At 40.5% G+C, this 24392-nt stretch overlaps 1 protein-coding gene across 1 annotated transcript in view; it reads right to left on the bottom strand.

Annotated features, from left to right (window-relative positions):
- Positions 1 to 24392, bottom strand: part of LOC109999240 (neuroligin-1-like) — a 166441-nt gene that overhangs the window by 128686 nt on the left and 13363 nt on the right. The gene's annotated exons all lie outside the window — the stretch shown is intronic.

The following is a 24392-nucleotide window of genomic DNA, read 5'->3' as shown; positions in this document are numbered from 1 at the left end:
CCAAACGTCTACGATCAATAAAAAAAAAATGTTCATGGTTTTTAATGGCATTAACGTTGAATTTCAATAGTTAATCAGGATAAATCACACTTCTTACTCTGTGCTTGAAACTCCTTTATTTTGCATTTTAAAACAGTTTGTGTTATCCTTTTATCATCCAAGCTACTGCACTTTGACTACAACACTTCTGGTGAGAGCTATAGGCTGAAAGTAATGCAACACAATATGATACTGTATGTGACACACTTTCCTTGATGCGGTGAAAAACATGTTCTGATAGAGACCACAAGTATTCTCCTACAGGGTGAAAAAATATATTTTTCTCCCTCTGTCATCTGCAATTTTCTCCTCATTCTCTTCATACTAAAGCATCTGGCCCTATTTCACTGCTGTGCAAAGGGATCCACAGTGAAGCACAACTGTCATGGCTACTTTCCAACTGATACAGTGGTTATTTTTATGGCCAGTGCTGATGTTGTGTATTTCACGGATGTACCTGCGCCCTATATGACCATCAGTTGGGTTTGTTGGTCTTGAAGGTATATTATGCAAATAGTCAAACATTAGTATAGCAGGTATCTAATGTATCTATCTATTTATCTATATATATATATATATCTATATATATATATGTATAGGTGAGTAATGCATTTTCTATAAGAGTGAAGTCAAACTCCATCTTGGTTTGTTGTTCTCAGCCCTGTGTTCACACAGAATGGGACGGCTTTTCCTTCAGCTTGATAATGTTTCGCTCAGAGGCTCACACATGTTTTATTTACGTGAACCCCTCCCTATATCCAACCTCTTATCCCTGACAACACACCAGGGAACAAAGGCAGCTCCGCCCACTCTGACACATTGTAGGTAGAGGCATAACGGTGGAGATTGGTCGCAAGAGTACAATTCAAGGAGAAGCTACAGACTTTTCAAATTGAAGAAAATACTTAAATTAGTTTAAGATACTACAAAAGCACGAGAACCAAACCAGCTTTGGTCTGCTTATCTGAATGGAGATCAGTCGTAGAGATGGCTCCACTCGATCAGAACACTAAGGGAGAGGAGGGGTGGGTGAGGGGAAAAGCTTTGTTTGGGTTTTAAGACTCGGGTGCTCAATTGCAACATCTGGACATCTACTCTGGAAGACACAAATTATACCTATACCTATAAGAGGAGGCATGTGGAGATGTGTTGTGTCTGCATTACAAGCATGGCAATTATTTATTGTGTTATTGATGCAAAAAGAAAAAAATCAAAGCCCCAGCGTTAAATTACTTTTAGGGAGCATGAGTCAGATGGTAACAAATACTGTACATGAGTGGACTGAAAAGCCACTTACATACCACTTGTTACATACATAGCGAGGCCCTGAAGTGCTGCTACAATGCACTGTGATAATACTGTTCCTGCTCTTAGACCTTTAAATGGAGTTGTTGATTAGATTGACTGAAAGAAAACAGGCTTTTCATATCCCGGTCTTCTGCCATCATATGCGTTGTGTGGCCGTTCTAATGACCATGGACATGCTAATCATTATGTCATCCGTAGCCGTTGGATTATCACTTTTGCAAGTGAGGGCAAAAAAACTGCAGATAAAGGCCCACCACATACCCGAGACTGACACCAAGCTCTCTCTGATGTGAGCTCTCTGGTACACATGCATGTACATTAGATGTGCTACAAATACAGCGTATACATACTGTACATTAGCAAAAACTACCAATATGAACACACCAATATGATTACTGATGTCCAGTGTGCATTAGCCTTGCTCATGTTCTTGCAGCATTAATGAAATCCAAATCAAAAGATTTACGGCGTACCTTCCTTTGATGTTAACCAAACACAACTTATTTAATAGTACACTCTGACAGATCTCTTTGGCATGTCTGGAGATTTGAATAATCAAGTCACGCTGCTGTGCCTCTGGCAAAAGTGTGCACAGTGTCTCTTCTTTTTTAAGTGGAGATGCACTTAGTGTTCCCGCTGCAGAGGGATAGATGCAGCAGATATAACTTTAAAATCTGTGCGTCGCAGTGTTTCTGCAGTGTATGTACAGTACATGGGAACACTGGGAAGGAACAAAGTTACATGAGCCAATGTCTGGTCTGTTTTGAAAGAAATTGCTCAAATCTGCTGTATATTTGGTGATGTTCCAGATGCAGCATGTCTGGCTTTGAAAGGGAATGGGAGATGAAAACCTGATTGGTTTGTTTCATGTTTCACCCACAACACACCAAGGATAAAGAAAGAAACCGTATAGTTTCTTTTTGTACTTTTTTTGCAATAGGAATAAGGAGGTTTGAAATCCCCTTGATTCACTTGAGAAGATGCAACATATACCATTTAAGTATGGCCCTAATGTTGTAAGATAAGTCTCAAAATTTGTGCACGGCAAAGCAACATTATATCAACTGAGGAAAGGGTCAATTCTGTTTGCCAAGTATAGGACAGGGAACACATTGCACTAGTGGTAAAACATAAATATGCAGATAAGGTCTGGTGGAAAAAAACATGTGCAGACAAGACAGCAAGTGACATTTTCCCTTTATGGAGCAGACAGTACATATCATCAGGTGGAAATGTATGGAAGTGTATGTGTGTGTGTGTGTATGTGTGTGTGTAGGTGTGTTTGTGTGTATTTCTGTGTGAATGTGGAACATGAAGGCTTGTTATCCCAAGTGTGTGTTTTTGTATCTGTTTTTTTATTTCACACTGCTTAGAAGTCAATGTTCCACCTGGATGAGCTCACCTTCAGATTTCATACACTGAGGAAATCCTATTTACCTGCACACACGCTCACGCACACGCACACACACACACACACACACACACACACACACACACACACACACACATGACAAGTTGTCTAGTTCGCTAAAATAAAAACACTAGTCCTCACACACAAACACCTCAATAAGCTGAGAAACCTTGAGGGAGATATGACGTATTTACACACATACTGTACGCATACACTGAGATACACACATACATACGAGCTATGGGTTAAAAGTAGTTTGTATATATTCCTCTATAGACACCTTATTCTAATGCAAACACACACACCCCCTCACATCTGAGACAGAGGGGTGAGATATGAGTGGCAGGTGGGGATGAAAAAATTAGCAGCAGGAGAACCATAATGAGAAGAAAGAGTGGGAGAAGACAGGCGGAGATAAAGATCAAACCAGAGGGTGTGATGAAAAGCTTACGGTCCTACTTCCTCTGAGTGTGAGAGAGTGTTGTTCAGCGTGCTCCACATGCAAACTGGAGCTATCAGAAACACAATAATATAAAGGGGGGAGACATACAAAAAGACTAATCCAACTGGGGTCCATGGAAAGTGAAATTGCAGAATATGAAGTATTTGCGGCTTCTATTTTTAGTTTAATTCAAAAATAACTTGTTTTCTTATACTATTTCATAGTTACTGTAACACTCTTAAATTTGCAGTATGTAAATTCCACAACCAGGGGGCTCTCATTCAAAACAAGAACAAAAGATGACGTCGAGGCTGGCGGGGAATCATGGGAGTGATCTCACTGCTACTCCATCTTTCACCCAGTTTAAAATGCACTCCAAGTTGACCGTAGTCAAGACAACCGGGGCGAAACAGTCCGGAGGAAGAGAACATTTTTACCGCTAAGCTAGTGTATCCAAGAATAATTTACATGGCGTTTTTATTAGTGACGTTTTTGGGGTGTCTGTGGTCAGTTTGTAGAGTCGCCCGTACGGAAGGGTCGGGGGTTCAATCCCCAGCTCCTGCAGCAACATGTCTGATGAGTCCTTGGGCAAAACACTAAACCCTGAATTACTCCCGCTGCATCGTCGGTGGCGTATTAATGTGTATGAATGAGATTAGTTACTTCTGAAGGTCTCACTACAAAGCAGCCTCTGCTATCAGTGTGTGAATGTGTAGGTGTGACCTGTGGTGTAAAAGTGCTTTGAGTAGTCAGAAGACTAGAAAAGAAATATAGTCCATTTGCTGTAGCAGCAGATACAGCAACAATACGGCAGCTTTCAGTAGCAGTTCACGCTTGCTTATGTAGCGGTCTTTGACGTAACATCTGGTGTTTCCAAGGCAACCATAAACATGTTGTTTCTTTCATGTTACAAATATAAAATTAATGATTTCTCTGGCTTTGATAACTTTTGGAAATATTCGAGGTAATTTAAGTAATCAACAAAAAAATAAAAATAAAATAGGTTTCGTCTAATTTTAATTAATTTAGATATTTGAATGTAAAAATTATAATAAAATTCTACATATTGTAAGTTAAAATCCTTAGTTTTCACTTTTTTAACCCCTATTTCTGGACTCCATAAAAATTATTTGGAGTAAAGATGACTCACTTCAACAATGATCTTCAGAGTGGCCTTTGAACATTGACATTAAAATTCAAATATTGCCTGGCTTTGGTGTATTACATTGTTGTACACTGCAGTTATTCAGGGTGACACACAGGTATAAGTATCCCAGCATTGAAGTCATCGTTATCTGCTTGAACTCCGATCGATAATGTTCGACCGTGCGGCTACACGACCCTCATCAGCCTGTGATTGAGCTTGATTAACAGGAAGAAGTATTTCCTTCATTAGCCTTGACTATCATTTGTTTCTGATTGCTGAGAAAGTGGAAACATCACAAGTCTGAAAGCCTGTTGTGTTGCCATGACAAACGGCATCATGTCATCAATCTTAGCTCGGGCATAATTGCACATTCAGCAGGGTTTTAAATGTGTCGACTATGACGGATGTTTCTTTTTTTCCTTCCTATTTTGTGTTACCTAAAAATGTATTGATACAGCAGGGATATTTGGGTTTGAAATGTGCAGCTAACCCATCCCTAAGTTTATAGATCTGTCAACTCCTTCTCCAGCTATCATGATCAAGGCAAGAGACTATGCCCATATTTTCATTTGGCTTATACAGCTCCAATCCTTTGTTAATGCTCATAGCAATACACTTTCTGTGTTTTTCTGTCCTCTGTCTCTCTTTCCTCAGCATACATGCATGCTCAGGTAATCCATCTGGATATCATATAATTGTATCCTAATGTATCATATCGTATCATATCATACCAGTTTCAAATCAAATATAATTAATGAAAAAATACAAAAATAAAACAACAACTGGGGGTTTGAAAAATAATATTTAAAACAAAGATTTCAAAGTAATAAGAACATCCTTCTGACTTCATGCTACCTCCCGGTCTACCTGCTGTGTTTACGTGTGAAGACCTCGATTCTTCAGTGATTATCAAGTGTTGTAATTCTGTTTGAAGTTAGAGGAGAAGTGGTTTTAATGAGCAACACTGCTGCACCACATTACTGTACAAAAAAAACAAAACACACTGAAGAGACAGATTTCACTATACAGGTACAAATGAATAGACTTGGCATGCCTTGTATCCCAGAGCTCCAAAAACAGAAATGACAAACAGTGCACTTGGCAGAAACACACAGGTGTGACTCAACCCCGCACTGATTAGACATGCAGCGTGAACCCACACACCTATAATAAGACTCTTTTCACACAAGGTTTGTTTGAGTCAAACATAATTGTCCTCCCCCTCTCGAACACTGCTGCTCTGCGTTCACTCTTGTTTACTGTTGTTTGGGATAGCGGCGTGCTCTGATAATGCTTCCTGTTTAAAGCGCTGCTGTTTATCGACATCAGAACAAAAAGCATCCAGACACAAATTGAGGTGTACAAAGGGAAAATGGAAGAATCCACCTGCAAAAGTTGCAAGTATTCCTCGCTTCTACTTTGTTATCAAAGATGTGGCGTCATTTTGGCTCATAACAATGTTTCTGTTGATATGTTTACATGAGTTTTGTCTTAAAGCCTGAAACCTGACTTGAAATACTAAAAACCATTAAGATTCTACAAAAATCTGAGTGAAAATAAACATTCAGAACTATGAGAAAACCCCGTTCAAAATCGGCTTATTTTGCAGCTTAGATCCTTACTCAGCACTGTGTGGGCGTGGCAGCTCACGTTTTGATGTGCCCAACAAAAATCGCCCCCCCCCCCCCCCCATTCATTTTGCTGCTCAAAGCATCCTAGGATACCTGGCCCACGCTAACGGAGCTAGCAGCGTCACTTATACAAGATAAATTCTCCCTCGATGCGTCAAAATCACCCACACACCCAAAAACGCTGGTGTACAGTTTAGAGAATAACCGATGGGCTGTGTTGGTTTGATTGAATAGAGACCCTAAATTCCACAAGGAATCAGCGGAGGTGCACGGTTCGACCCGCTGATCTGTTGGCTTTCAGTGGGATTTCCTATTTCTTATGCTTTGTTTTTCCTCTATGTTATCCACAGTCCCTCCCTCCCCCTCAAGTAAAAAGCCTTTGTGTCATCCTTGACAGCACTCTATCCTTTGAAGCTTACATCAATAAAATATTTCACATGATCAATGAACATTTCCACCTGCGCAACATCAACCATCTCCGCCCGTCTCTCAGCACCGCCATTCCTTGTCAATACCCTGGTTGCCTACTGTATAGACTACTGCAACTCTCTCCTCTCTGGTCCACCTCTCAAGCTTCTCCATAAACTCCAACTGGTCCAGAGCTCAGCTGTCCGGCTCATCACCAGAACCCCCTCCATAGATCACATCACTCCTGTCCTTCAAGAACTCCACCGGCTCCCTGTCAAATATCACATTGACTTTAAAACACTCTCCATAACCTCGCACTTCCATACCTTTCTGATTTCCTTCACACCTACACACCCTCCCGTACCCTCCGTTCTGCCTCCTCTAATGCTCCTCACCACACCTCCTGCCCGCCTCTCATCAATGGTGTCTAGCGCTATTAGCCGTGCAGCTCTGGAACTTTCTCCCACAAACAACCCGTGACATTAACTCTCTCCCCACCTTCAAATCACAGCTCAAAACACACTTTTTTAGATTAGCCTATTCTGTCTGACCACACCCTTCTTACTATTGCTGCTTTTGTTTTTGTGTAGTTGATTGTGTTCTTTTTTTTTTTTTTTACTTCCTGTTTTACTGCTGTGTCTGTAAAGTGACATTGAGTGATGTGAAAGGCGCCCATAAATAAAATGCATTAATACTATGATTATTATTATTATCTGCACTGTTCAGCACTTTGGATCAAATATGCTATCTGTGAAGTCCTTTATAATTAAAGTTGAGTTTTAACAGTCAAATAGGCTTTCACTTATTGTGATTATTTGCTGAGTAAAATGTTAATACCAGCTGTTTTGTTTGCTGTTGATCGTCTTTTCTGACACATATCCTGTGGAAGCGGTTATTCTGTAGGCATTAAAAAGTATGAAATAGTCAATCTCTTCGCTTGTGGTCTTTTTTTTTGCTTTTGTAGCAAGAAATTGGCATTAAATTCAGTCTTTTTTGAGATCCAGCAAAAACCTCCTCACAGGAGCGTTAGAAGGGAAACTCGACTTTATAATGGACTCAGCTGCATAATGCAACCACACATCGCTGCATGGTAGGCAATAGGCTCCTTCGCTTCACATACTAACACCTTCAAGAAGCCTAAAAAACATGCACTTCGGAAGTATAAGGCCGGATTTTGACTTCTTTGGCTGGGGAATCCAGGATTACACGTCTATATCAGTGTCAGTGTGTGCGACACAGCTGAGTCCCTGTGTGCTTCTTCTTAACTCGGCCGAGGTTTAGCACTGCTGTGAGATAAACAGCAAACAGGTACGAGAGAGAGAGGGAGGGAAGCTGCAAGTGATAGAAACGTGGGATAAAATACAGTGAGGACACTTTGTGAAGGTGTGCTTTGTGGATGTCATGTTTTAGCGCATATATCCAGAAGCTATACTTAGCATTCTGTCAGATACAATATGGTGGTGTTAATGTCGTCAAATGTTGTTTGTAGTGTGTCAAATGCATAATAAATAAAGAAGAATGCAATTATACCAGTCCATGCTTACAGCTTCATTATACTCTTTTTTTCTCCCTAAGACCATCTGTTTGTGTCTCTCTCCATCACCATCACTAATCTGGTTATAAATCTCAAATGTCGGTGAATGGATTTACACAGATACGCACATTATTAGGAGAGATGGGGTGCGGTTGTTGAAGCAGCCACAGATCTTCCTCCAACAGTTTTCAAATAAATAAAGTTGGAGAAAAGACCCAATAAATCCTCTTTTTTTTGTAAACCAACAGCCTCACACAGAGTTTCATACCTGCTGATATATGAACACCCATGTGTTGCAAAAAAACTGCAAGTCATTTAATTTCCTGTTTCTTTTCTCTCAGGCTGCTGCTCCAATCATCTTTCAAAAACATATAAGCGCACACGCACGCACACACACACACACACACACACACACACACACACACACACACACACACACACACACACACACACACAACAAATGCACGCACACAAGAAAACCAATAATCTTGCAGAAAGCTGCAGAATCTATACATCAGCACAATCGGTAAAAAGAAAATCATGAAAACTAGAATAAACCCAATGTATTTTTACTTTTGCTTGGTCACGTGAATTGATTTAATGTATCCAAACTCAACAGATAGATTGGCTAAATTAATAGCTTCCTTTTATTACGACGATGAGAAACAGCATCACGTAAAATAATGTTCGCTGTAATGTTGATGCTAGAGGGTAAAAACCGCCTTGAAAAGTCAGCAGATTTTCTTTTTTGTTCAGGGACACGGAAGAATTGCCCACTAAACCTCTTTTACTTTTAGCAAACTGAAGCATCCTAAATGGTCCCTATGGATCATGTCAAACCAGGAAACCCGAGGAAGATACCCATTTGTTCTGTTCATTGACACAAATTTTAACAACTGTTTCAAACACAGAGGGCGGTCAGAATTGGAAAATGTACAGTATGATGCCACATGGATTATCATGGTGAATAATAAGCATATGTGGTGTTTACACTGCATGTTTTGAAATAAAGTTCTGGTAAGTGTTCTTAATTAAAATATTATGACTGTGTTGATTGAAAAGCCGAGGTACAATCAGACCCCCAACATTGGCGGAGAAACCCAAACCTGAACACCACGCACAGTTTAATACCCTCAATTTCCTTTGAGTTTACGACGATGATGACAAACACTTTTTTTTGTTTTTATTTATTTTAAATCGACAATTATTAATTTGTGGTTGTTCACATTGGTTTGAGGCAAAGGAAGTTCAGCTGCAAAAAGCTTTAACCATCCATCCATAGCTATACTGCTTTTTCCTGTTAGTGGTCACAGGGGTCTGGAGCCGATCCCAGCTGTCATTTGGTGGGAGGTGGGGTTACACCCTGGACTGGTCGTAAGTCAATCACAGGGCTGACATATAGAGACAGACAACCTGCCACACTCACATTCACACCTACGAGCAATTTTACGATCACCAATTGACCTAATGGGCATGTTTTTGGACTGTGGGACAGTCATAAACTGATGACGGAGGCTGCTACCTAAAGTGCCCAGCTACCTATCAACCTCAATCATGCAATCACACGTCTTGCTCAAGGACAATTCAAAATGTGGCTGCAGGAGCTTTGGATGGAACCCCCAACCTTGTGTTTGAGACAACCCACTTTACCACTAAGCCAAAACAGCCCAAAAATCTAGAAAAATATAAAAACAATGTTGTCTAGTGCGTGCAGATGGCAGATCGCGTGTCCTTTGAAGAGAAGTTAAAAGTTCAACCATGACACAGACAAACAAAATGAAACAGGGCACAGCACATAATCACACATGTGGGAAAACAAACAGACAGAAAGTATAGCAACAAACACAAGGGCAAATGATTCCTTCGTTGGCAACAATGCTGAGATACAGAAATGCATGAAGCATTGGACAGTTAGTAGAGATAGTCTGAAAGTGGGCGGTGGTCCAGTTCAGCATCAATGTCATATGAGATGGTAAACAGCCAGTAAGGAATTTAGAGATTAAGTGTCATGGGGATCTCCAATTATCAAGTTTCAAAATATTTAGAAGCATGTCTGTAGATTATACCTATAAATACCGGCTTTAACAATACTGTTCCTACACGTAAGCGAGAAGCTGGATCTGTTTGTGTTCACAAATTGTGATTGAATTTTCCACAAGGTGTTTAAACATGAATGATAAACCAAATCACTCAACATTGCCACCGTTCAGTGTAAAAAGAGGAAGGTTGTTTAAATGTAGAGAGTATAATATTGAAGGATCAGTAGATAAGTACACAATGGTATCATCTGCTTAAAGAGCTATTTAGGTATTTAATATGCAAGAACTTAAGTTAAGTTATTTAATGAGCTGCACAAGGATTAAAAACGAGATAGTGTTTATTCCTGGAAGACGGCAACAGCTGAGGTCCTAGTTTATAAAAGTGCTTCATGAATCGAGGTCTGTCTACCAGCGTCTGACAATGAAGGGATTTAGGAGGCTTTAAGTATAAGAAATACAATTCTCTAACCAATGGTTACTGGCAAGCATCACTTGACTCCCCCATTATTTTTTCTTTATGAATGCAGTAGTTTACCTCAAGACTAACACATTTGATATTATGTTTTTTCATCATCAAACCGAAAACAAAGAACTTTGACTTGGCATAAAATGCTGCTTGCCTTGGATATAAAAGTGTGAAACTACATCCAAACCATTTCCATGTAATAATATGTAAATATATTTTAATGCTGGCAGACATTTTCTCCTGTTATGTCGTTTAACAGACTGAATATGTGGATGTTTTTCTTGGCTGGTCTATTTGTTCACTTTAAACCCACGGATATGACAATTTGCATCTGCTGATGTTATTTTCTCCGAGGCCTTATGAGCAAGTGGCAAAATGTGGGAGTGAAGGTGAAGCATTAGGAGAGCAAACAATTTGAGTATTCCATCTGCCAGCTTAGACTCCCAAGCAGAAATCCCCATTTTTCCCTGTGAAACATCTGTTGAGTTAGACTAAGTAATCAGAGGCGCAGTGTCTCTCTTGAGTCAAACCACACATGGTGGGGAAGCTGACAGTCATCAGCTCAATCCTCCCAGCCCCCAAACAGCAATACGCGCAGACAGAAGCGCCCATACCCCTCCTCCGAGCAACCATATTTCTTAACAAGTGACCGCTTATCGACAACGGCACACAAAAAAATGATATGTACACAAACAAAAGGGAGCCGGCGCTGGCAGAATAATAGCAGACAGACAACGAGAGCGAGAGGCAGTGAGAGCGCTGAAAAGGAAGCTGTTTTCATTGATTGTTCCGTGGCTTTGTTAATGAGTCCATAAAAGTGGCTGCAAGTGGTTTTACAGCGAGGCTGGAAAGAAAGAAATGACACGCTGCTCTTTGTCATCACGGACACATGAACTGCTGAGAAGAACATAAACCAGTCAGCAAGTCAAACGCCGCACATGGTGAACACGAGGAATATGTCTGAAATGAATGTGGTGACATAAATAGAGGAATAATACTCTGATGCTAGCGAGGTTATCTAGATAAAATGAAACATTATGATTACAAATGTTCATTTTGGCATTAAAATGTTATTTTATTTTAACAAATAAACGTTAATGAATTTCTTTTACCACTCAAGGGTGCATGGCAGAAAAGGTACATGAACCACTGATCTATATCAACAGGTAACACCTGCATTAATCACCATTCACTGTTTTATCCTGTAAAGCACTTTGAAACCCTTGTTTTGGAAAGTTGCTATATAAATAAAGTTTATTATTCTTATTATTCACCACCACGATAGGAGAAAGGACTCTCATTATGCAGAATAAGATTTACCATTGTTTTCTAACATTTACATGAGTCCCTAGTCTGTCTATAAAACCCCCAAATAAGTCCATCCTCTCCATCTTTTGCTTGCTCCACTTTTCAGTAAATGTTTGTGCCGTTTGGAGATTTTCTTTTTATGACATCACAAAGGGCAGGGACCCCTCCCCCTGGTGGGTGACACTCCCACAGCTCGGTGTTTGTTCTGCCCTCTGAGTCTTCCGCTTCACCGTAAACAATAGGGTATGGTGCTGTTTATGGTGCGAGGGTAAGGTCCACGCCCAACCACTTTCAAAGAGGGGTGTGGTCAGACACAGCTCATTTACATTTAAAGCTACAGACACAGAAACAGCCTGTTCTGATCAGGGCTGAAATAGAGGGGTTTATAGGCATGATCAAATATAGGATCAGAGTGGATTTAGAACAAGAAACTTCACAGACATGTTTTGTGGAGCTCTGAAATTGATTTAAAACTTGTAGAAAATGATCTGACCTTTAAGTTCTAAGGTTCTGTGTCCTGTTGTGAAGCTGAGTCACACAAACATCTGCCAAAGTCGGATCTGTATAGCTTTACAGTTATTTTTTACACAAGGAAAAACCATATAGACAAATAGAAACTTCAAGCAATACCAAAACCAGACTCATGGTGGATGGCCATCTGCCTCAAAGAGTTGGGTAGATTGAGTAGAAAAACATAGTACCTCAAAGCATATTAAATTATAAAACTATAATAATGGCATCGTGAAACATATGTGCTGTCTTCTTTAACTGTGTCTGTGTCCGCCTTGATCACTAATGTGTCAGCCAACGGGAACAAAATCATTATGGCCACACGGCTAAATTTGATCTCCAGTTCTCTCTCTGTGTTTTGTTTGTCCTTGTTATTTCTCTTTGTGTCATTATATTCCCTACTCTCTGGTCTTGTCTCACTGCCCTGCTGTCTTTATGTCTGTCTACCACGTTGTGAAAACAGAGGGCAATAATGTACAAATGAGGGGCCTTTAAAAAATAACCAAGCTGGTCTTCTTTTGTTTCTCTCAGTTCCTTTTACTTTGTAAAGTAATTATATGACACAGCTTAACAATTGCAGAATGAACACCAGTGTGTGTTCCCCTGAAGAAGAAGATGTTGGCGCACCAAGGGACAGAGAATGAGCCTTCAAACTCAAAGATCGTTCTGATCCTGAAGCTGGACCCAATGATGACAGAAAACAGGACTGTTCAACCAATCTAAAAGTAATTGCCAACATCTAAGTAACAGCTGTTCTCCCAGGACACAGAAACAATGGACAAATTAGAGCCATGAAGACGGGATCTCGCTTCGATTTCACTAAAATATGTAGACTTGAGCTGGTTCAGGCAGACAACTCAAGCTGCACTGATTTCACTTAACAAGCATCGTTATCAAAAATCACCTGACAACACCTCCTTCCAGTTAGCGGTCTATTTAAGATGTAAGATTTCCGGTCTCTCCCTCTGCTCTGTCATTGCCAGCTCTGACCTGCACCAGTACTGCACTACCGCTCAGCCCACCACCACCCCAGCATCCACCTGCAGGCTCTGACAGGGGGAGAATATCATCCCATCACTCCTCAAGTTTCTGCATGTAAATTTAAACTGTGATGAGGGATGAGGTCCGAGTCTCGACCAAACACAAACTCTGTTCTGCTGCTGCTGCATTAAATAATTTAACTAAACACAATCGTGAGTTGTCTGAAAAAAGCAGGATATTATCAATTTTATTATACACTTTTTAATTCAACGACGACTCATTTAAAACTCATTATCAACAAATATTCTTTGAGTTATTAAAGAAAACTTTTGCAATCTCTGTAACAGCTTTTGAATTACTGCTGTTTTAAATTTGATTGGAAAAACAAATATTTTTTTAATTGAAGTGCTCTTCAGGGGGTCTGTTATTCCTCAAGAAAAATAATAATAAATACCACAAACTTCATCCTTTAAAGAAGAGTGAGCTTGGTGCATGATGAAAATATAATTTCTACCTCCTACGATGTGATTAATTATATCATTGGTTTACATTAAAATAACTGCTCAACATATCACCAATTCTTGAATTTCAATTGGGGTCAATAAAGTATCTACCTATCTATCCATCTATACATTTATCCATTCATCAATCATTTAATTCATTGATCAATCTATCCGTCCATCCATCTATACTGCCATGGGTGACTTCAAATACACCAAACACATTATACCTGGGGTTAACACTTGAAGACACATTATAATAATTCAATAATTGAATTGGGGAAAGAGAGGAAATTAAAATCAAGCCCACCATAGTATCTTTTCTTTTAAAGGAGAGACGTCTGTATTTGTAGATAAAGACAGAAAAGTACAGCTTAGTAATTTTGTGTCAGAAATATTAGACTTGATCCAAAGAATTAAATAAAATTAGAGGATTTGAAGATAAAAAAAATATCCAATTCCCTCACCTCATCGGCTGAGAAGGTCATTTGGATTCATAAAAATACAATTTTAGATTCAATAGTTGATTTAATGACATGAGCAATTCTTGCAGTACTTGTTCAATCCAAGTGTTTTAGAGAGAAAGAAATGCACTGTAAAATGTTAGAAATTGCCCTACCTTGTCCCTTTTTATATTCTCTTCATTTCTCATTCTCTATACTTTGGCGTTAATTTCTTTGTTGCTTCACTTGACTGGTGATTGAACGCCACCGGGTGTTCAGAGCAAATTTCACACGTGGTCGAGACCGGGTAACCAACTGGAAAATCCCTCTTCAATCTTCACCCCGGCGTCTTCATTCCATTTCCTCCCTGTCCTCCCCCCCCCACCCCCCTTCCCCTCCTGCTCTGCTCAATCGCACCTCTTCATTTCTGTGCTGTTATTTTTATCCTCTGTATCATTTCATCCTCTCCTCCCTGCTTCCTTCCCTGCTTAATTTTTATCTCTACATATGTATGAATACTTCATCCTCAGTGGACCAGTAAATGTGGATTCAAGCATATTTTTCACTGCCTGAACATATACACTCTTTCTTCCATGCATTGCCTTTTATCACGCTTTCATACCCCTCTCTGCTATTTATAGACAAACCAAAGTTAATTTGAACAATTTTGACCTTTTCATCATTTCCCGCTGCTGTTATCTCACACCATTTGAATATTTTCTTCGTTATTTTTCTGTGGTTTTGAAGTTGTGAGTTGGAGAGTTTGGTTTCTAAACCTTATATTTCCTCTCTTATCTTCCCTGCTGTTTTTATTCATTCCTGTTGCTGCTTTTGCCCTGGAGGGATCAATAAAGTTTTCATCTTATCTTTTTGCACCCTCTCAGCTCCTGTTCTCCACCGCACTCTTCTTTCCCTTCTCTCTTCTCTCTCTCTTTTGGCACTTTAAATCAGATCATCCTGCCTCCACCTTTTTCCCTTCCCATTTACAGTCCTCCCTCCTTGTGCTCTTCTTCATGACTTCATTTTCCAACCTCCTTTTTTTTTTTTTTCACCACCTGGTCACCTTGTTTTTTATCTGCTCTTCCTTTCTTCCTTTCTTCCTTTCCTCCTTTAACTCTCTCCGTCCATTTACAATCTCCATCCATGGCCAATGTCTCTTCATTTCCCTCAACTTTTCTTTTTCTCATTTCCCATTCTCTACTCACTATTTCCGCCTGCTCTCCCCCTCTCCTAACCTCATTTCTATACCTTCTCCTCATCCCTCACTTCATCTCTCCTAATTTCACCTCCTGGCCGGGTCAGGAATGCAGTAGCGGCGTAACAAATCCCCACTGAATCCCCTCAGTCCGAGTCGCTCGCTGGTCTAATGAGCTCAGATCAGCCACGGCAGCCTGCAGCCATACTGCCTTTTCACTGACGCTCAATGACAGCTATTAAAGTGACGTGAGTGGGTGTGTGTGTGTGTGTGTGTGTGTGTGTGTGTGTGTGTGTGTGTGTGTGTGTGTGTGTGTGTGTGTGTGTGTGTGTGTGTGTGTGTGTGTGTGTGTTTTGGAGAGATGAATGTGAATGTGTCTATAAATATAAATATACAGATTTTCCTGTATGTTTTAAAACTACAACCATGCTTCTTAATAACAAAAAAGGCGCAGAAAAAAATCAATCTCAGAATTACTTCTGAACCTCAAAGAAATAATAAGAGAAAGTTAAACCGCATCATGTCCAGAGAAATATGTCCATTGGCAGTGTGAAAACCACATCATGACACTGTTAAAACCCACAGACAAAATCTTTTAGGACAATCTTTTTAAAATTTCAGTCACATCTGAAGGTTTCCAGCGATACTGAACTTGACAGAATGAAATGCAGCCAATGTACACAGCGTCTAGCTGTGTCATGTTCTGGCTCTGTCACAGCTGCAGATCTGCTGTCATTGTAGCCAGTGTGTGTGTGTGTGTGTGTGTGTGTGTGTGTGTGTGTGTGTGTGTGTGTGTGTGTGTGTGTGTGTGTGTGTGTGTGTGCCCACAGGGTCCGTATCTGGAGCATCTCACGCATAGCTCTTTTCATCGCTTACATGCTGGGTCTATTTATTCCGAAGCAGCTTGCGGCTCTGAAGCTTTAAATCCACTTGTACGTGCATTTATATGCCTTTTTGAGGGGTTGTTAGGCTAAAAACATTTCAATGATGCATTTTAGTGTTTAGTACTGACTTTACCTTTAACTTTGCAAAAGTTTTTTATTGTAGTGAAAAGAGAAAAAGTCCTTCAGCTGTGATCACAAATACTAGGATAGAAAACAGTTGATTGAAAAATGTGTTTCCATCAACTATTTTTCAGTTTGAAAAAAGTTGCACTCGATGCCATCCCACACGTAGGTCTATTTTTTGTTTGACATTTTTGCCTGTATTGATAGCAGCTAAAGATAGAGAGTGAATGGGGGTTAAGGGAGAGTGTGGTAGCCGGGCATCAGAGGGTCATGGCAGGGGGCTCAACTTACGTCAATGATTGAGATAAACCAGTGCCTGCATTACTTTTGGTATTTTCACAGGTCGGTCGTGTCTTTTAAGACTGACTTACATATTAATATATTAGCAAAACATTAACATCAGTGTGACAGTGCTTCCTTCAGCTTGTTTACGTTTCACTCAGATGCTCAAACATGTGACATACTGTTTGTGAATGAAACCACCCCTCTCCAACTGTTAGTCCTGCCACTACATGGGGGAAGGCCCCGCCCACTCAAGGGAGCTGTGTCTAGACCATAGACTATGAATATTAATGGACGTAGCCTAAATGATCTGTGTATGTGACTTTGCAGCAAGCCTAAAGCGGACACTCGAAGAACTGCAGGATATCTGCTTCTTTTTTTCAACACCGGAGGTTGGCGCTCGGTCCAGACACATTAGTGACGATGTAAGAGTACAACTAAAGTAGAACAAACATATCATTACTTTAAAATTTTGGGAGCTGAGGGATGAAGTAGGTGTGTCTGAGGAGAGCATTGTTTTTATCTTAAAATCTGCTCCTAAAGTCCTACAGCAATCAGCTATCACTTAAAAGAAATAAGAAAAAGTAAATAAATGGTAAATCACAAGTCATAGCCACTAACCACCACCATCAAAAACTCCATACAGACAGGTATATCGGTAACCTCCCAATCAGCTGTTGCTTCAGAAAACAGCATTTTGACCCTCGCGGACTTTGGGGTACAGACCTCAACATGGTCGGTGGTCTCAGCCCATTTCACCACATAGAAGAAATTCTGCCAATATCAAGAACTGATTGGAAGTGTTGGTTTATGAGTGAAAAAGCTCAGAGAAATCGATTGCTCTTTACTTGCAACGTCACCACAATACATACAAAGAGAACCACTGACTTCACACACAGATATGAGAGTGAATATCCAGCTTAAAATTGAAAAAAAGCAGCACTCATGTTTGCTCTGTGTCTGGTCCATATCCAAACTCTTTGGCAAAACCGAGCGGCAACTTCTTGCCAGGGAATTCCCTTTTGTTCCTATATTAAAAATGTCCATTATTACAGAAGAAATACATGTTTAAAGCCAACAATAAAACACATTTCAATAGCTTATTTCATTATAAAGAATAGACTGTGCGAAATGAGAGTTTTGATTTTTACAATCATTCATAATTAAGTGTGTGTATCTAAGGAGGGTTAAGGCCCTCCTCAGCTCCCCCTCATATTTCCAATATGACGACCATCATCATTTAGCTTCATAGAAAGCTTCTTCAGAAACCAATGAGTGACATCAGGGAGAGTACATCCATGTTTTATACGGTTCAAGGGTTCTACATTTCAAAGTGTTCAGCTGTCCTCAATGTTTCCAAAATGATCTGTTCAGCAGCTTGCATTGAGTATTATAAATGTTTTCTAAATATGTATATTGGTTTAAGTAGACCTGCTTGGAGACAGATTGCAGACAGATTGGTGGCAGTGGAAACAAAAGGGTAAATAAATGCTTTTTGGACATGTGTGCATACACACTACACCTGCACTTCCCCAGATAGACCACTCTAGTCAAATATGAACTGAAACGCAGCTGTATTGCACAAAAGTAAGAAAAGTATACTGTTGCAGATTTCAAATCCAGCCCAGTCAAAGCAGTGACACTTAACCACAGTAGCATAATGTATTGAGGGGTTGGCTTTAATAAAGTAGAGTCAGCAAGCGGAGGCAGCCAGTAGGTGTAGTGATTATCTAAGAGGGCAGTCGGGGGAAAACTAAGGGCCAATCATTTCATCCCGGCTTGTCACCGCACAGAACGTAGTGTTATTTTAAAGAGAGGCCGAGAGAGGGACAGAACAGATAAAGAGAGAGAGAGAGAGAGAGGACGAGAGCATAAGGGCTCACAGGAGACTTATGGCTCAGTCAGTCACCCAGCTAAACACTCCATCAGCCTGCGCTTTAGTCGGTCTCATCCATATCCTCCTTCTATTTCCCATCATCCATCCATCCATCTCTCCACTCGCTACCCTTGTGTGATAAATCCTCACAACATCATCCCTCTATCCCTTTGTCTGTCCTATTTTAAGCATCTCATCTCACCTCTGTCTGTAATACACACACACACACACACGTACACACACACACGGACACTCAAACCAGGGCTTGTGGAAGGGATTTATTGAAGAGGTGCTTATGACTATTTGAGGGATGGGTTAGGGTTAGCTTGCAGGTCCGTCCAACTTCAACCTCTTGATGGTCTGAGAATACCAGTTATCCTGAGTGTATTTTGTGCATTTGCTTGCATGTGTGTGTATACGTATGGGTACGTGTGTGTGTGTGTGTGTGTGTGTGTGTGTGTGTGTGTGTGTGTGTGTGTGCGTGTGTATGCATGCGCTTGTGTGTGTGTAAAAGAGTATTAGTGAGAGGAAGGAAAATGGCAAGATTAGCCAGGAGGAGGAAGAAGTCCACTATAAATAGTTTCAAACCACAGTTGTTCAATTACCTCTGTGTGTCCATAAAGGGAAGTCTAGCAGGCTTCACTAATCCAGCTGCTGCCTCTACAGAGTACTTGATGCTGTTGACTCATGGACACTTCATCTCTTACCTACAGTTAAGAACAGATTTCCAGTGTAATCCAATCCCTTCTAAGACAAGAGCATCGATATTTACTTCTGAATGGTTTGCTTGTTATTGATAATTAGCACAGTGGCTTCATTTTTCAAGACCGGTGGTTGCCGCTTGGTAAAAACCTGCTTTTATTTTGAAAGAAAATAAGGATCCTCTGGTAGACTGAAAGTTACAAGATTATTTTAACAACTTGCTATAGATCAGTAAATGAGCTTAAGTAAAAATAAAAAGTTTGATGTCAGTACAGATTACTTTTGACTGAGCCTGGGAGTTTTTAAGACAAGTAAGCCATTCAAAATCCCAGAGGTTTCTTTAATTCCCATCACTGTGGGAGCAGGAAGACATTTAAGGGGTTTAACTATGGAAAAAGCAACTATTTCATTACAGGTAAGCTCAATGTGCGTTACATTGACATTTAAAACACACAAACAACCCAAAAAATAGTTTCCACAGTCATGAATAAGATAGAGAAATCAAATCAGTAAAGTCATACACACCTAAAAACTAAAACATCAATACTCACAAGTGATCATATGTACACATAGACACACACAAACACACATACAGAGAGTACTATTTGTGTGCTTGGGAGAAAAGTAGAGGCAGTAGTGATGGACTGCAGGTCAGCAGGAAGTTTGTTCCAGAGAGAAGCACCACAGTAGCTGAAGACCCTGCTCTCTGGATTTAAACACTTTCTGGGTACGACTAACAGACCTCCACCTGATGACCTGAGAGGCCGGGTCGGGGTTCTAGTCTGTGAGCAGGTCAGAAATGTACTCGGGAGCTGAACCATTGAGACAAACTATGTTGAGTCTAAAGAACACAAAAGCATGCAGATACAAAAAATGTGAAACTACAGAATGGTTATGGCCTGGGTCACTGGAGAAAACAACCAAAAAAGAGCTATGTTTGCAAAACAAAAACTCCAGCAATACCCTTCAGGCCTCCCTCAAAAGCCAATCCCTCCAAAACACATGAAAGCTGCAGCTGCAGCTGGAGCACAACTATTTTATCTTATCATGTCCAACTAACTGATTGTGCCTGTTGTTGTGTAAGAAGCCTGCAAGCTTTGTTTATGTCAACCAAACCTTGTGGAAGACTCCGCACTCTGCATCTATTTATTACTCATGACCAAAGTGGTGGGTCATTTGGAGAAAATTGGAACAATTGAAGAAATAGCTCTAAATCAAACAGGCAGCCTTTGCTTTAGGATGAAGGATGGTCGTAAAGACAACATTGCTTTTTTATGTAAACATCACCTCAGACAGGAGGTTGGACATTGGACATAGTAATCCGGTCAAACCCCTCTTCGTAAATGACAGTATTGTTTTATGTGACCTCCAAACAAGCAGAAAAAGTATCCATTGGAAAAGAGTCCCAGAAACGCTGTGGAGAGGAGATAAAATAAGTCGACTGAAATGGTAATAAGGGAGATCATCAATAATAAGTTAAGTAGCACAATGCAAATCTTGACACAGCTCCAGGTCACAACTACTATAGGAGCAGCATTGAAGAAAAAAAAGGTACTCAAGAACTGTAGCTCTGGGTAACTCATTTAAGTGCATCTGTTCATCTGTCCCTCACAAACACACCGACATGCTGTTTGGCATGGCAGACATTACTAGCCCACACACACCCTTCTTAGAGTAACTCAAGTCTTTCTCTTCATTGTATTATTATCTTATTTTGTATTTATTTGTTGGTGGCACACATGGATCTGTCCCCATTTAATTCCATGCTGCTTGATTTGGATTAATGGTGTCGATGATTTGTCCTACCTTTATTCACAAATGTCTTTATTTTGTTTGTTTTTTGCCTTAAAAATATTTGGTTTTCAATCCTTTGGGCAGACAAATAAAGCCTAAGCCACCCCTCGGTCACATCATTTGTGCTGTTCCAGTTCCTTCAGTAAAAGCCAAATTTCTGGATATTGACAATAACACAGCTGGGAACACTGTTATTAACAAAACAAATCCTCTGCTATGCACTGTGAAAGTGCTACTTCTAAATGCCAATAGTGGAGGAATATATCCAAAAGCTCTCTAGCAACGCCAATGCAATATTTTATAACTTTAAATTCCTGGTGAAAGCTGATGTATACCCACTGATTCCCCTCCTGCGTGCATGCAATTATCAGAAATCTGCATTATAGTGTTTCCATTGTTCTATTTGATAAAGATTGTCATGTGGATGTGTCGCTAAATATTCTGTTAAAGGAGTCATAGCTTAGCATTTCCCAGTCAATATAGTTAGTCAATAAATACAGTGCCTCTGCCAAACTGCAAAATCCCTGACATTTTCAGATAGTGGAGGATTAAACTCAAAAGGCCTCTAAAGACTGGTCTATGGCATGAGCTGGCAAAAGACACTGTCCAAGAAGTGTTTTCCTGAACTCTGAAAATGCATTAAAACGGTGTAATGGATAATTCTCAATCAATGCTCATTTTTTGTGTTGCACCACATCATGCAATTGGTTGGAATAACAATTCAGTCAAACAACCATCATTCTGGGATGCCAGAAGCCTACTTGTTGGTGTGTGCGCCCCATGTGTGCAGAGGCTGTGGTTCTCCAAGCGGGCGGCCAGGGTTCAAATCTGACCTGTGGCTCCTTTCCGGCTTGTCATGCCCCACTCTCTCTCTAAATGTTTTTTTTTAACTCATCTACCTTCCTGCCTCTAAAATAATGAAAATGCATTAAAAGCCCCCCCTTCATGCTGGGATTCAGTTTTTGAAAAACCCATGTTATTGACCACTCTGTGTGATACCAGACTGTGAGCCCATATCGACAAGAGGCAGGGGAGGCAAGTCATGAACAGGTTCCTCAAGAATCCTGTTTCCCATAAAGCTGGTTTCTTAACGGACAAACACAGTGCTCACATTATTGGAGGATTCTTAAGTTGCATTTTTACCCAGATTTGCATGTCAAGGTCAACCAAATGAGGTTTTGAATTATTCAATCAAACATAGTAGTTGTGGTTGTTAAACACAATTTATAATTCCAGCCAGTTGCTAAGATGCTTCATAGTTTTACTCCTGAATAATTGAGGTGAAAAACAGTCGGCTCGGCTGAAGAAGTAAAGGGATGCCTGATTGTCTGGTGCAACTACAACAACATCTTTTAAAAAAAAAGGTTTGGTCTTGTTTTGAACCATGACATCTGAAATTGTATTCAACACAGTTTAATTCTGTATCCTCTTACGTTAGGCACAATGCAAGAGGAATTCAATCTTGCTACTGTCATCTTTGCCACTATCATGATTGTTAGAGGGCCTTGTGGTCCACTCAGTGTTTGGTGGTGCCAAGGTCAAAGGTCGGGGGGGAGGGTTTAGCTAAGAAAAAACATTTCCATGATGATGTAGGGACAACATTAGGACAGACTGTTAGCTGTGCCTGGATTCATAATTATTTGGAAGGTAAACTTGGATTAGGAGGAGGTTTTAGTTTTAAATTGGTCTCAACCTGAAAAGGTCCAATGTGTCAGACATCTGTCGAATTCAATCATAAAGCGACCTTACTGTATGATCAGACACAAGTGCAGGCTTCTCTGAATGCAGCAGCCAGTATGTCCTCCTTCTAAGTTTGGAAGCCAAGGACCAGGAACAGGTAGGCGGTTTTAAGGCACACCCACACAGCTGTTTTGGACGCCCCTCAGATTGCCAGATATGAGACCAGTTATTACATCAAACCAACAGGTGTTGCAGCGATGGAAGCGGGCAAGAGAAGTGGTTCAGATAGAAGTGATTGTACCCGACCTAATAAGCCTCTGCATGTTTCTAATAAGCTCCACGAGCAGAAACGTGCTCAAACTAGGATCAATATTGGAAATGTTTTTGAAAAATGGAGAGATGTTAGAACACAGAAAGGTTTACAGGCCGATGCAGAGCTGGATAAACACTGAAGCTTCAGTGTCTGTGACATGGCAACCTACGTGCACATGGACTCTAAGGAGGGGGCGGGGGAGACAGCTCCATTCAACGTTTTAAATTGGGGCTGCAGTACCCATTTTAAACACTAGGTGCCAGAGTTGCATACTGCACCTTTAATTTAATTTCATACATACAAGTGGATACCAAGCCTGCCCTGCACCTCATTTTCCTCACCCACATGCCCCAAACACACATCAAATAATTGTTCTAAAGGGACTGTACTTCTCTAAATTGAAATTATTTTAAAAGACCTTTCTGTATTGACTTTCAGATGTCAAGCTATGAGTTATAAATACAGATACGTTCAATAATTACAATGCCTCCTGACAAACTGCAAATTCCTTGACATTTACTACTACAAACTACTCAAATATCAGCCATGAATTCTGCACATATACAGCTCCACAATCCATACATTTGCACAAATTGGAAAATGTATATATTTTTTTTAATTGAATCTTGATTCTTGATCTTTTACAACTGTGAACTGATGAAACCAGTTCAGAGGACATAGTGCCACTTGATTGAGGAATCAAAATAATCTTTCAAATAACTCATGGCAATTATAAACTCTTATGGTACCATCTCTTTTCAAATTAGTGCCTATTTGAATTGGTACCCTGCTCCTGCCTGCCTGCTTGCCACACTGTTTGCTGACTGCTAGCTGTCAGTCTCGAGGCTGCCCGCTCGTGGAGGAGGCTGGCTGACTGTTGCTCAGGCTGTTGACCGGGGAATGTAGCCTGTGTGCTTGCCTGTCAGTCTGGATCAGTGTGCTGTGCTCCCTCCGCTCCTCCGAACAGAGTTAAACTCCAGCACAGAGCCTGCAGCGCTGCACACACATACCCCAAACCAGCACTCACATACACATACACACACACACACACACACATGCTAGCCTAGGGAGCAGTAAGGTAGGTGAGCACCAAGAGGATGTGTCAGTTCACTTTTCCCCCTGTCCCCTGCTCCTCATCCTCTGTGCACCTTCTTCACATACTCCACCCCCTTCCCTTCATCGCTCTGTAGCCTGGAAGTAGAAGACTTTTCACATGCCCAATCTACCCTGTTAAAATCAGAGTTTAGCAATAAAAACAAGACACCAAACAAGCTTATATAACCGGCTGTGACATAAGCACAGACTGGACATTATCCAGCACACACACACACGCACACACACACACACACACACACACACAGACACCTGATTTAAAA

Source organism: Labrus bergylta, chromosome 6 (assembly GCF_963930695.1).
Source record: "Labrus bergylta chromosome 6, fLabBer1.1, whole genome shotgun sequence".
Lineage (NCBI taxonomy): Eukaryota > Metazoa > Chordata > Actinopteri > Labriformes > Labridae > Labrus > Labrus bergylta.
This window is presented reverse-complemented; position numbering and strand designations above follow the sequence as displayed.